We start from the raw sequence: 15,616 nt of genomic DNA, 5'->3' as shown, positions 1-15,616 counted from the left end.
TCCTTCAGATCGTTGGCTGAGACTCAGAGCAGCACCCACACCAAGTCCTGCTGCTCATTCACTTCTCTAAATTTGTAGGAGCGGTTATTCCATGCCCAGACTCCCAGAGGCTACAGCAGTTTACACACCACATCTGGACAGAAGACTGCAAACAGGCAATTTGTGAAGACAGTTTCACGAAACGAGTAAGGGCACACCCACTTGTGACGTCACTTCCGGTCCGGCAAGACCGCAACTCTTCAGATCACTTGTGAAGCACAAGTGTATCCAACGCCATCCTAAGACAGGAAAGACCTGTGGAGGTTACAAAACACCTCACTTCTTCTACAACCCACACAGGAACCTTCAGGAATCGTTATTTTCTTCAAAGTAAAAAATTGAACTTTTTGCTTTTTGCAAAAAAAAAGAGAAACCAACAGGGATGATCAAGGAATCCTCTATACTGTAACATAATTTTTGTTTATCCTCTATACTGTTTATGCAAGTTCAGGACAACAACCATCACAGCCTGTTTGGGAAGGAAAATACCCCAAAATCTTGCATAAACCTTAAACTTTACACCATCTGGAGACAAAGATCTTCAAGGAATCCTCTGCACTGTTTGTGCATAATCAAGGCGACAACCATCACAGCCTGTTTGGGAAGTTAAATACCCCAAATTTCTGCACAAAGTTTTTACTCAACACCAAGAGACTTTTAATTCACCAGCACAAACACTGGTTTATTTTTGTGCTAAAATAAAGGAGATTTTATTTGCACTAATTACTGGCATTTGCTTAAAGGGACAGTCAAGTATAAATTAAACTTTCATTATTCAGATAGGACTTTTAATTTTAATTGACTTTCCAATTTACTTTTATCATCAAATTTGCTTTTTTCTCCTGGTATTCTTAGTTTAAACTAAACATAGGTAGGCTCATATGCTAATTTCTAAGCCTTTGAGGGCTGCCTCTTATCACATGCTTTTTAAATCTCTTTTCAACACAAAGAGATAGAAAGTACACGTGGGCCATATAGATAACACTGTGTTCAGGCACAGAAAGTTATTTAAGATCTAGCACAATACAATGCTAAATTTAAGACAATAGATAATAAACAGTCACAGTCATGTGATCAGGGGGCTGGAAGAAGGTTCCTAGATACAAGGTAATCACAGAGGTAAAAAGTATATTAATATAACTGTGTTAGTTATGCAAAACTGGGGAATGAGTAATAAAGGGATTATCTATCTTTTAAAACAATAACAATTCTATGGTTGACTGCCCCTTTAATTTATTTATGTCATTGAAAGGCATCTACCACACCCCTGAGAGGGGAAGCCTGTCACTCAACCCCTTTCTAACAAGATTTTATTTCTTGAAAAGAAATACCTCAACTGGCACCACACAGAGGCCAATCATCTTTGATTTCTAAATACTACCATACTCTACAGAGGAGAAGCAAAGACACTACACAGACCTCTCAGACTCAAAGACAAAAAGGTGAGCCACAACAATGCTTTTTCTTTATACCCTGCTGTAAATCAGTACATTTGTGTTACACCTTAAAACTGTGCTCCCCTTTATGTTACTCCCTTTCTACAAGCGCTATAGTCTGGTACCCCCTAGATACTATATATATATATGTGTGTGTGTGTGTGTGTGTGTGTGTGTGTGTGTGTGTGTATATGTATTTATGAATAAATATAACATATTCTGCTATGTGAAGAACATTGGAATGTGAAATATTCATTTTTTCGGGTTAGTGCACTTGAGAAAATGTGTGTTTTCCCCCACTTTTCCTGCTCCATCGAAATCCATGGAGGAATATTTTAATGTTGTTGCAATATTCGAATTTCAGCTCTTTGCGAGTGTCGGGTTAGCATGTGACTGAAAATCTTTAACTTTCAACTTGTATTACGAGCTCTAACTGATGCACAAAAAGCTTACTTCCAGCGGAGCTAACGTGCAAGAGGGAATGATAAATATCACTCCATTCTAAATCTAGCCCTTAATACTTAAAATAATGTTTCCCTATATCTTTAGTTCCCTTCATTTAAAAAAAAAAAATTAAAAATATTTTTTTTGTTAGTTCCATTAAGTACTTTCAATTTTGATGTGAATTTTTGCCAAAGTGATTTTGATACAAGGTCACATAGTGTAAAGTCAGATTTTACAGTTCCTTCTATCCTTGTAAAGATATATACAGTATTTTGCATAAGTATTCAAAACTTCTTGTTAATACGTGTCTCTATTTTGTAAAAATACATAATAAAAGTCATACTTTATAATTTAATATATAATTTAATGTTTTCATTTCCTCAATGACACAGACTCAAAACAACACATTACTTTTTATATACACGTTACCCCCAAATAAGGGCTCGTTTCCACTGAGCCGTAAGCTACCGAAGTGGCCAACAGCAAAAAGTAGTTTAAGGCTTCATTTTAGTACCAGGTTTCCACTGAAATATTTTGCGCATTGCGTGCAGTGGTTCTTTTCATGTAGGTGTAAGTTAACGTTTTATTAACGCTTGGATTTCAATCAAACCCGACCTTACTATAAAATTTATCTTTAACGTTTGCACTTCTTACCTGTGATCACCTCTAAAGAGAAACAAAATACAAAGTTACACTTATTTATAATACATATTTTTTAACTATAAGCAAATACTATTTTTTATTATAATTACATTTTCCACTTTATTAATATATGTAATATGTATTGCTGTGCTAGGCATAGATCTAGTTTGAATTTGTTGTAGATATGTGCTTTACATGTAAATACATGCTGATATTTCCATAAGAACATAAGTGCAACTATTCCTATACATGAGACAAAAGGGATATAAAACCCACATTTTTTTTCTTAAATGATTCATATAGAGCATGCAATTTTAATTAACTTTCTAATTTACCCCTATTATCAATTATTCTTAGTTCTCTTTGTATCTTTATTTGAAAAGCAGGAGAGTAAGATTAGGAGCGGGCCCATTTTTGGTTTAGCACCCTGGGTATACGCGGTATACGCATAAATAGCTAGCTCCATTGTGCAGGGTCCGCATGGGGCTGATGGCTGCGCTAATGGGAGGGGCGATGTCCACAGGTCGTGACCTAGGGGTGCTCCTCCCTGCGGGCCTGCTAGCCTGAAGGCCCCTAGGGCACCTGTATATATATCGGATCATCTAATATTCTGTCGTCTAATTTCCACAAATATTCAGTTCTATCCCTAGTGTCCCACCTCAAACTACAGCTCACCGCTGAGTGGTCTGTCCACGACGCTGGGAGGATCTGACAGCTTCTAACGAGAGCTAACTATGAGTTTATGAATGTTATTTCAGTTGTTTTGTGTGTAATAGCCTGTACATGGTTTAACATAACCTGTTTTTGGTAATCTGTTTAGTATTGTTATATACCCCATCTGTATAGGTTATCAATGGGTTAATAAGAAATCTGCCCCCTCAACGTCGCCTCCACTTATTAACCCCTAATCTGCCGAGCGGACCGCACCGCTACTATAATAAAGTTATTAACCCCTAATCCGCCTCACTCCCGCCTCAATAACCCTATAATAAATAGTATTAACCCCTAATCTGCCCTCCCTAACATTGCCGACACCTAACTTCAATTATTAACCCCTAATCTGCCGACCGAATCTTGCCGCTACTGTAATAAATGGATTAACCCCTAAAGCTAAGTCTAACCCTAACCCTAACACCCCCCTAAGTTAAATATAATTTAAATCTAACGAAATAAATTAACTCTTATTAAATAAATTATTCCTATTTAAAGCTAAATACTTACCTGTAAAATAAACCCTAATATAGCTACAATATAAATTATAGTTATATTATAGCTATTTTAGGATTTATATTTATTTTACAGGTAACTTTGTATTTATTTTAACCAGGTACAATAGCTATTAAATAGTTATTTACTATTTAATAGCTACCTAGTTAAAATAATTACAAAATTACCTGAAAAATAAATCCTAACCTAAGTTACAATTAAACCTAACACTACACTATCAATAAATTAATTAAATAAAATACCTACAATTATCTACAATTAAACCTAACACTACACTATCAATAAATTAATTAAATAAAATACCTACAATTATCTACAATTAAACCTAACACTACACTATCAATAAATTAATTAAATACAATATCTACAAATAAATACAATGAAATAAACTAACTAAAGTACAAAAAATAAAAAAGAACTAAGTTACAAAAAATAAAAAAATATTTACAAACATTAGAAAAATATTACAACAATTTTAAACTAATTACACCTACTCTAAGCCCCCTAATAAAATAACAAAGCCCCCCAAAATAAAAAAATGCCCTACCCTATTCTAAATTAAAAAAGTTCAAAGCTCTTTTACCTTACCAGCCCTGAACAGGGCCCTTTGCGGGGCATGCCCCAAATAATTCAGCTCTTTTGCCTGTAAAAAAAACACATACAATACCCCCCCCAACATTACAACCCACCACCCACATACCCCTAATCTAACACAAACCCCCCTTAAATAAACCTAACACTAAGCCCCTGAAGATCTTCCTACCTTATCTTCACCATGCCAGGTTCACCGATCCGTCCTCGGAAGTCTTGATCCAAGCCTCGGAAGTGTTGATCCAAGCCCAAGCAGGGGGCTGAAGAGTGACGTCCATCCTCGGGCTGAAGTCTGGATCCAAGCGGCGGCTGAAGAAATCCATCATCGGGCTGAAGTCGGAAGTCCATCATTGGGATGAAGTCTTCTATCAAGCAGCATCTTCAATCTTCTTTCTTCCGGAGCGGAGCCATCTTCTTCCCAGCCGACGCGGATCCATTCTCTTCTAACGACGCCTACTAGCCAAATGACGGTTCCTTTAAATGGCGTCCGTCGAATTCCGATTGGCTGATAGGATTCTAGCAGCCAATTGGAATTAAGATAGGAAAATTCTGATTGGCTGATGGAATCAGCCAATCAGATTGAGCTTGCATTCTATTGGCTGATCGGAACAGCCAATAGAATGCGAGCTCAATCTGATTGGCTGATCGGATCAGTCAATCCGATTGAACTTGAATCTGATTGGCTGATTCCATCAGCCAATCAGAATTTTCCTACCTTAATTCCGATTGGCTGATAGAATCCTATCAGCCAATCGGAATTCGACGGACGCCATCTTGGATGAAGTCATTTAAAGGAACCATCATTCGGCTAGTAGGCGTCGTTAGAAGAGGATGGATCCGCGTCGGCTGGGAAGAAGATGGCTCCGCTCCACTCCGGAAGAAAGAAGATTGAAGATGCTGCTTGATAGAAGACTTCATCCCGATGATGGACTTCCGACTTCAGCCCGATGATGGATTTCTTCAGCCGCCGCTTGGATCCAGACTTCAGCCCGAGGATGGACGTCACTCTTCAGCCCCCCGCTTGGGCTTGGATCAACACTTCCGAGGCTTGGATCAAGACTTCCGAGGACGGATCAGTGAACCTGGCATGGTGAAGATAAGGTAGGAAGATCTTCAGGGGCTTAGTGTTAGGTTTATTTAAGGGGGGTTTGGGTTAGATTAGGGGTATGTGGGTTGTAATGTTGGGGGGGTATTGTATGTGTTTTTTTTACAGGCAAAAGAGCTGAATTCTTTGGGGCATACCCCGCAAAGGGTCCTGTTCAGGGCTGGTAAGGTAAAAGAGCTTTGAACTTTTTTAATTTAGAATAGGGTAGGGCATTTTTTTATTTTGGGGGGCTTTGTTATTTTATTAGGGGGCTTAGAGTAGGTGTAATTAGTTTAAAATTGTTGTAATATTTTTCTAATGTTTGTAAATATTTTTTTATTTTTTGTAACTTAGTTCTTTTTTATTTTTTGTACTTTAGTTAGTTTATTTAATTGTAGTTATTTGTAGGTATTGTATTTAATTAATTTATTGATAGTGTAGTGTTAGGTTTAATTGTAGATAATTGTAGGTATTTTATTTAATTAATTTATTGATAGTGTAGTGTTAGGTTTAATTGTAACTTGTAGCGGTGAGCTCCGATCGGCAGATTAGGGGTTAATTCTCTAAGTTAGGTGTCGGCGATGTTAGGGAGGGCAGATTAGGGGTTAATACTATTTATTATAGGGTTATTGAGGCGGGAGTGAGGCGGATTAGGGGTTAATAACTTTATTATAATAGCGGCGCGGTCCTGTCGGCATATTAGGGGTTAATAAGTGTAGGTAGGTGGAGGCGACGGTGAGGGGGGCAGATTAGGGGTTAATAAATATAATATAGGGGTCGGCGGTGTTAGGGGCAGCAGATTAGGGGTTCATAGGGATAACGTAGGTGGCAGCGGCGTGCGGTCGGCAGATTAGGGGTTAAAATTTTTTAATAGAGTGGCGGCGATGTGGGGGGACCTCGGTTTAGGGGTATATAGGTAGTTTATGGGTGTTAGTGTACTTTAGAGCACAGTAGTTAAGAGCTTTATAAACCGGCGTTAGCCCAGAAAGCTCTTAACTACTGACTTTTTTCTGCGGCTGGAGTTTTGTCGTTAGATTTCTAACGCTCACTTCAGCCACGACTCTAAATACCAGCGTTAGAAAGATCCCATTGAAAATATAGGATACGCAATTGACGTAAGGGGATCTGCGGTATAAAAAAGTCGCGGCTGGAAAGTGAGCGTTAGACCCTTTAATGACTGACTCTAAATACCAGAGGGCGGTAAAAACCAGCGTTAGGAGCCTCTAACGCTGGTTTTGACGGCTACCGCCCAACTCTAAATCTAGGCCATAGTTTCTTGAACTATTCTAAATCTGCAGTTGTGATCCTCACTCCTAATCTGAAACAAACCCTTTTCACAGGTTGTTCTGATAGTTTGGGAGCGGGAAAAAAACACAGCAAAGACAAATACTCAGAAACAAAAAATAGTATGGGATTCAGTAGCAGACTTTACTCAACAGAGGGCCTGGTGCAGATTTTTGGTTTTGGGCAAACCAAAGGAACTCTGTAGTAAGCAATGATATACATGCTGCTCTGTATAATGATTTGATAGATCCATAGACAGACAGAATAGACAGACTAGATAAGATAGATAGACATACACACTAGATAGATAGACTAACACGATAGATAGATAGATAGATAGATAGATAGATAGATAGATAGATAGATAGATAGATAGATAGATAGATGATAGACTAACACGATAGATAGATAGATAGATAGATAGATAGATAGATAGATAGATAGATAGATAGATAGATAGATAGATAGATAGATAGATAGATAGATAGATAGATAGATAAAGTATATGTAATGTACACACTAGATATATAACATAGATAGACAGAATAGATAGATAGATAGATAGATAGATAGATAAAGTATATGTAATGCACACACTAGATATATAACATAGATAGATAGATAGATAGATAGATAGATAGATAGATAGATAGATAGATAGATAGATAAAGTATATGTAATGTACACACTAGATATATAACATAGATAGACAGAATAGATAGATAGATAGATAGATAGATAGATAGATAGATAGATAGATAGATAAGTATATGTAATGTACACACTAGATATATAACATAGATAGACAGAATAGATAGATAGATAGATAGATAGATAGATAGATAGATAGATAGATAGATAGATAGATAGATAGATAGATAGATAGATAGATAGATAAGTATATGTAATGCACACACTAGATATATAACATAGATAGACAGAATAGATATAGATAGATAGATAGATAGATAGATAAGTATATGTAATGTACACACTAGATATATAACATAGATAGACAGAATAGATATAGATAGATAGATAGATAGATAGATAGATAGATAGATAAGTATATGTAATGTACACACTAGATATATAACATAGATAGACAGAATAGATAGATAGATAGATAGATAGATAGATAGATAGATAGATAGATAGATGGATAAACAGACAACCTGCACTAATTAAAGTCTCCCCTGCATTAGGCTTGTACACATTCTGCACACACCTGTTTATAGACTGGCTGCTATGATCCCTGGTGCCACTACACCTGCTGCACCAATGGTAGTTCCACCACTAATGCCAGATGATTACTCGTGCTTATTCCTTTCCTTTAGCCTTCTACTAACAAGATCTGAAGGGAAACTGTACACACTTCATAGCCTACACCACTTATTGTCAGGGACTTAAAGGGACATAATATCCAAAAATGTTCTCTCATGATTCTGATAGAACACATACACTTTAAAATGACTTTCCAATTTACTTCTACTATCTCATTTTCTTTGTTTTGTTGTTATCCTTTGTTGAAAAGCATGAATTTCAGCTCAGGTGTGTGCACGTGTTTGCTGTACTATATGGCAGCAGTTTTGCAACAATGAAATTACACATTAGTGCTGCCATCTAGTGTTCTTGCTGTTTCCTGCCATGTAGTGTTCCAGGCATGTGCACGCTACCTATCTAAGTATCTCTTCAACAAAGAATAACAAGAGAACAAAGCAAACTTGATAATATAAGTAAATTGGAAACTTTTTAAAAATTGTATTCTCTATCTGAATCATTAAAGAAAACTTTTAGGTTTCATGTCCCTTTAACTGCTATTTATAAAAGTAAATCCCACTATAGTACCCATTTGGGCTTTTTTGTTAGCATAGCTGGGGTTCTGTAAATGATCAAATATGAAGTCTATCTGAAGTTTAATATCCCTTTAAAGGGGCATGAAACCTAAATGTTTTCTTTACTGATTCAGATAGAGCGTATTATTTTAACTTTCCAATTTACTTCTATTATCTAATGTTTTGCCCTCTTGATATCCTTTTTTGAAAAGGGTAGCTAAGTAGACTCAGGAGCTGCTGATTGGTGGCTGCACATATATGTCTCATTTTGTTGGCTTACTCAGTGCATTCAGCTAGTTTCCAGTAGTGCATTGCTACTTCTTCAACAAAAGATACCAAGAGAATGAAGCAAATTATATAATAGTAGTGAATTGGAAAGTTGTTGAAATTTGTATTCTCTATCTGAATCATGAAAGAAAATTTTTGGGTTTTGTGTCCCTTTAATGACTGCATTGAGTTCTGAACTAAAAAGTAACAGCTCCCAGTAACCTCAATAGGAGCAGGATGTGATCTTCCGGAATAGTAATGCAGTTAGTGCGAAAGGAACATCTGAATGTTGTAATCATTTTCTACAGCCATTTTAATGACTAAAACTGACCCATAGTTACCAGCAATTATTTGTACAATAATAAATTACCCTAATGAACTAAATAGTTTTAGTATAACATTAAATGTCCCTTTAAATGTATTCACAATAACAATATAGTGCAGAAGAAGAACTGGCAGCAACATAATGTGCTTAATATTATACTGCCACCTACATTCTGCTGGGCTTGGTGTAACTTGTGCATATAATGTCAGACCTAAGAATTGTGCAACATCGTATCTTTTTATTACTTGTTGCATCGTTGTGATACTGAGCACATATGTATTTATTGCATCACCAGATACCTTAGTTTGGGCCAGCAGTGAACTATTTAACCCTCTGACTTGATTAAACACCATATCTTTGTATTACTTGTTGCAATGTTGTGATACTGAGCACATATGCATTTATTGCTTCACCAGATACCTTAGTTTAGGCCAGCAGTGAACTTTTTAACCCTCTGACCTGACAAAACAGAAATGGCTTATTAAAACGTTTTTCTGTAACAATCATTCACCTGGGACTAGAAAGAATGAGAATAATAATACAGATACAAACACCCACACACACACAGTGCTTTCTCCATACTGTCACATGAATTACAGGAAATGGAAGGCACGGCTTGTAGTCCCAACCCTGTTAGCTCATTACAATCTGTGGTGTCTCCCCTCCCCAGTAGTGTGTTTTGCAGCCATTGGATAGCCATTGACAACAGGCTGGGCTGGGCTAGGCTAGCTCACTATATATAGAGGCATGATACTACACAGATGTAAAACAAACCTTTTACACAGCTGCCCTTAAAGCAGGAAAACGGTCATCACGGAGGTAAACACAGCTTATTAGTGAACAGATAAAGCATATCGATTTAATAGGATTAACCAATATATGAATTATTATTTAACTGTATAATAATACAACCACTTGGTAAAGATATGAATGGGTTCATTTGAATAATACTATTTTGCATATGTGTTGTCTGAACTTTTAAATGTTAAAATCCTTCATTTCATTATTTTCTCTGTGCAGAATTCCAAAACTTCTTAAAGGGATATTTAACCCACCATTTTTCTCTTATGATTCAGATAGAAAATGTACTTTTATTATCATATTTTATTTATTCTGTTGGTATTGTTTGCTGAAAAGCAAAGAGGTAGGCTTAGGAGCCTGCATGTATCTGCTGCACTAAGTTTGTATAGATTTGCAAGTGCACTAAATAGCATTTTTTCCTGGCATGTAGTGCTTTAAGCATGTGCAAACTACCTACCTAGGTATCTCTTCAACAAAGAATGCCATGAGAACAAAGCAAATTTGATAACAGAAGTATATCTGAAACTATTTAAAAATGTAAGCTCAAGAAAAAAAAATCTTTTGGTTTTATGTCCCTTTAACTCTGAAAACATGGGGAGATTTGTTTCTGAAAGATGCAATAAAAGTAAATGTGTTATATATGTTGCTAATGAGCAAGAACATTCTTAGTATATATTAGCAATTAAGCATTGCAAAAGAGCTGCATACCAAATAAATTATTCACTATGTGCATTGTTTTGTAGTCCAGAAACACACCTCTTGAGAATTTTTCATGAGTATGTTTAGTTTATCTCGTTTGCTGCAGCCAGTTAGGGACACATCCTGCACTGATCAAGCAAGTCAGCATGATGCAGCTCAGTTTTTTTGGATAAAATGTTTGGTTCCTACTGGATCTACTGGGGAGGACAGTGAAGAGTTAAATTACAAGAATACCTGTCAAAATAAATAAGAAAAATACATTATAAATATATTTGACTATGCACAATTAAATATTAAAGGGGCAGTAAAGTCCATATTAAATTTCATAATTCAAATTTGCTTTGTTCTTTTGTTATCCTTTATTAATCAGTAAGCTCAGGAGGGTGCATAAACCTTTAGCTTTCAATGGCAACAGTGTTTTGTATAACATTTGCTACAAACATTGATAAAACACTACTGCTGTAGAATCCTAATATCACATGCACATTCTTCAACAAGATACCAAAAGAATAAAGGAAATTGGATAGTTGTGTAAAACTGCATGCTCCATCTAGGTTATTTAAAGTGATGGTAAACTTTACCGTTAGCAATATTTTAGATGGAGTTTACCTTAAAAGTAATTTTTTTGTGAGCCAACAGTTTGAACTGTTCTCCAATCAGTGCTCTAGCTAAAAAAATAAAACAAATTGTGTGAGTGCCGTATGGTTAGAGCACCTATTGGTGAACAGTTCAAACTGTTCGCTCACAAAAAAAATGTACTTTTTAAGTGGGCAGCCTGAGCGATGGGTATCTGAATTTCAGCGTTACATTAAAAAGTTAACGTGCATCTTCATTACAACTGATGACTTAAACTCCATCTAAAATATTGCTAACATTCCGGATCTGTTTATACAAAGGACTTTAGTGTTTCTCTTAACCTTTCCTTCTTCTCAGGAATTTATGAAAACATTGTTTGTGTTTCATATCTGTGCCTCAGTCTATGATCCAGAATTGTATTACATATTGTACTTTCTTTACGCAATGTTTTCGCTTATGTTCTGATATAACTGTGTGGGAGAGAGAATACATTGTACAGGAAATTAAAAGTTTTTTGATTGTCCACAGAATTCTTGCTGTACGTATTGGTGAAATTTGTTTGCTTTTTTTTTTTTTTTTTTTTTAAGTAACAGCCTCACATATTTATACATTTACATAGTATGTGTTTATGGCCAGGAGCCCAATGGATTGTGAATCCTGAGCAAGACACTGCTGGTGGGCCAATGAGGATTGGCATACACGTGTATCTGCCTTTGACTGGCTCACTCAGCTTAATTGCATTGCAGGGTTTAAACTGTACAAGCAACCTTTTAAGCAATAATCAAACACAATATACATTATTGCATTTTGTTAATGCATTATTATGGCACTTTAAAATGGTTTTTGAATTAGCTTATTTCATAACTTATAACATTTGTGGCTGGGTATCAGCAAATCAGGAGGTTGATGTGAGTCCATTACCATTTTGTGGTTGGAGCCGTGTGAGAGAGGGGTGGGATCATGGGAGGGGTTGTTTGTGTTATGTGGGTGGGGCTAAGGAAAATTCTGCAAATAGTAACATATTATTCTCTCAGAGGGACAGTGAAACAGAGCTCAAAAATCAGGGACTGTCCCTCTAAATAGGGACATTTGGGAGTATGGTTCTTTGCCAACCCCTTTAACTTGTTGTTTTTACTAGTTGCAAATTGGTTTCCTGAACTTATTTTGTGGACAAGTGACATATGCAAGTTGTATGTCATAAACAGTTTGTAATATATGACAAATGTAATTAGCAAATTGATTTTTAGGGACCAGGCAAATATTTTAGAAATATTTATGTGTAGAATAACGTTATAGGTTAGGTGCTATGAATACAATTTTATGTTAAAGGGATACTTAACCCACATTTTTTCTTATATGATTCAGATAGAGCATGCAATTTTAAGAAACTTTCTTCATTTCTTTGGTATCTTTATTTGAAAAGAACCCGGCTTCGGAAACTGGCCCATTTTTGGTTCAGCACCTGGGTAGCATTTGCTGATTGGTGGCTAAATATAGCCACCAATCAGCAAACGATACCCAGGGTGCTCTATCTGAATCATGAAAGAAAAAAATGTGGGTTTAGTATCCCTTTAAATCTTTGTAATTTAGCATTGGATAACCAAATTATGTTTTACATTTTGTGGATACTCTCTCTGTTACTACAAAGGGGCAAAATTCAAAGTAAAATATTTAGCTCTGTAAATATTAAGCTTTGGTAGGGGGGAGTTAGGTGCTTTTCAATGTTATGAGATAATGATTAGCTTAACTTATTGCACAATAAAAGTTGGAGCACTGTTCATGTTCATGATTTTTTGTGGGGGGGTTTTGTCAGAAAATGAGGAGTAGTTTCTGAGATATAAAATCTTAAAGTTGCCTTAAAGGGATAGTAAACACCAAAAATGTAATTGTTTAAAAAAATAGATAATCCCTTTATTTACCATTCCCAGTTTTGCATAACCAACACTGTTAAAGAAATATACTTTTTACCTCTATAATTACCTTGTATCTAAGCTTCTGCTGACTGCCTCTTTATCTCAGATCATTTGACAGACTTGCATTTCAGGCAATTTGTTCGGACTCTTAAATAACTTCACGTGCATGAGCACAATGTTATCTATATGAAACACATGAACTAACGCCCTCTAGCTGTGAAAAACTGTCTAATGCATTTAGATGAGGCGGCCTTCAAGGGGTTAGAAATTAGCATATGTGCCTACCTAGGTTTAGCTTTCAAATAAGAATAAAAAGAGAACAAAGCAAATTTGATGATAAAAGTACATTAGAAAGTTGTTTAAAATGACATGCCCTATCTGAATGATTAAAGGTTAATTTAGACTTTACTATCCCTTTAACTAATATATTCATAGTAGAAGAAAAACAAAGCCAACAAAATATATAAAATCCCATGCTCTGCAGTGTTCTACCAGAACTTCCCTCAGCTAAGGTTGATTCTGATTTCAAATAGATAGCATGGGGTCTTCTCACTTCTCATCCAGTAGATGGCGCTGTGTGAAATATTTTAAAGGGACATGAAACACAATTTTTTCTTTCTTTCGTGATACAGATTGCACACGTGATTTTAAACAACTTCCTAATTTACTTATATTATCTAATAAGTTTTGTTCTCTTGGTATCCTTTATTGAAAAGGATACCTAGGTAGGCTCAGGAGCTGCTAATTGGTTGCTGCAAATATATTCCTCATGTCATTGGCTGACCAAATGCATTCAGCAAGATCCCAGTAGTTCATTGCTGCTTCTTCAACAAAAGATACCAAGAGAATGAAGCAAATTAGAAAAAAAAATGAAATGGAAAGTTGTTTAAAATTGTATTCCCTATCTGAATCAGAAAAGATTAAAAGGGACACTGAACCCAACTTTCTAATTTACTCCTATTATCAATTTTTCTTCGTTCTCTTGCTATCTTTATTTGAGAGAATGCATTCTAAGCTTTTTTTTTATCCAGTACTCTGGACAGCACTTTTTTTTATTGGTGTATGAATGTATCAGCCAATTAGCAAGAACAACCCAGGTTGTTCACTAAAAATGGGTCGGCATCTAAACTTACATTCTTGCATTTCAAATAAAGATACCAAGAACATGAAGAAAATTTGATAATAGGAGTAAATTAAAAAGTTGCTTAAAATTTCATGCTCTATCTGAATCACAAAATAAAAAAATTGGGTTCAGTGTCCCTTTAACTACAGTTGAACTGCATAATCAAAAAGTGCATAATAAAAAGACAATGCAGTAGCAATTACTCTGAATTTTAAATGAGCAGTAGAGTTTTTTTTTCTGACTAATTATAAAATTTACTTTAATTTGCCAGCCCCCTGTATCATGTGACAGCAATCAGCCAATCAAAGACTCATATGTATTCACAGTGAACTCTTGTACATGCTCAGTAGAAGCTGGTGTCTCAGAATGCTGCATATTAAAAGACTGCACAATTTGAAGGAAAGTAAAATGGAAAATCTTTTAAAACTAAAAGCTGTCTTGAATAAAAAAAATATTATTTTGTCTTTACGGTCTCTTTAATTAAAAGTTAATTACAGCAGCCGGCTTTTCCAATAGAAAAGGCTGTATAAATTCTATTTCTAATAATTGATGCTTGAATAAATTTATTATAATTATAGGCCCTAGCCTTGTGTATTGGTTATTTTATGTCTAAATGTATTTATCTTTATTAATTACCTACCTCGATCCTTATTCGCCAATTAGCTGTTTCGTTGTTTGTTTGGTATTTGCAGCTGATGTCCAGTAGAGGGCGTAGTGATGTCTCAATTTTATCCAATACATGGCACTCTGTAAAAAAAATGTAATTCATTAGAGACAGTAAAGTCATAATGAGACATTCATGATTTAGACAGAGCATACAATTGTAAACAACTTGCCAATTTACTTCTATTATTTAATTTGCTTCCTTCTCTCGTTATCCTTTGCTGAGAGGTTTATCTAGGAAAGCTCAGGAGCAGCAAATGACCTAGGTTGTAGCTGCTGATTGGTGACTGCATATATATATATATATATATACTGATATTTATTGGCTCAACCATGTGTTCATTTAGAAACAAGTTGTGCATTGCTGCTCCAACAAATTATACCAAGAAAATTAAGCAAATTTGATAATGGAAGCTTACTGGAAAGTTGTTTAAAATTGTATTTTCTACCTAAATCATGAAATACATTTTTTGGGTTTCATGTCCCTTTAATTTATTATAATAAACAATTGATAGCACTGTATAAATTCTGGTTTAATAACTGATTCTTAAATTAACCTGCAACTATCATAGGTACCTTTAAGTCCATATATATTAAATATTTCTTGGGCACCATTTAGTTTTTATCTTCATGTATTTTTTAATTTAATGGTAACACCCTTCTTATC

General features: G+C 35.4%; 1 protein-coding gene and 1 long non-coding RNA gene across 2 annotated transcripts in view; one reads left to right on the top strand and one right to left on the bottom strand.

Moving 5' to 3' along the window:
- Positions 1–15,616, bottom strand: part of LOC128665921 (uncharacterized) — a 54,305-nt gene that overhangs the window by 37,672 nt on the left and 1,017 nt on the right. The window contains exon 2 of the long non-coding RNA XR_008403198.1: positions 14,927–15,033. This is a non-coding gene — a long non-coding RNA (uncharacterized LOC128665921). The remainder of the gene's footprint in view (positions 1–14,926; positions 15,034–15,616) is intronic.
- Positions 9,955–15,616, top strand: part of IRF7 (interferon regulatory factor 7) — a 98,202-nt gene continuing 92,540 nt past the window's right edge. The window contains exon 1 of the mRNA XM_053720194.1: positions 9,955–9,993. The gene's annotated coding sequence lies outside the window, so the exon portion shown is untranslated. The remainder of the gene's footprint in view (positions 9,994–15,616) is intronic.

Source organism: Bombina bombina, chromosome 7 (assembly GCF_027579735.1).
Source record: "Bombina bombina isolate aBomBom1 chromosome 7, aBomBom1.pri, whole genome shotgun sequence".
Lineage (NCBI taxonomy): Eukaryota > Metazoa > Chordata > Amphibia > Anura > Bombinatoridae > Bombina > Bombina bombina.
This window is presented reverse-complemented; position numbering and strand designations above follow the sequence as displayed.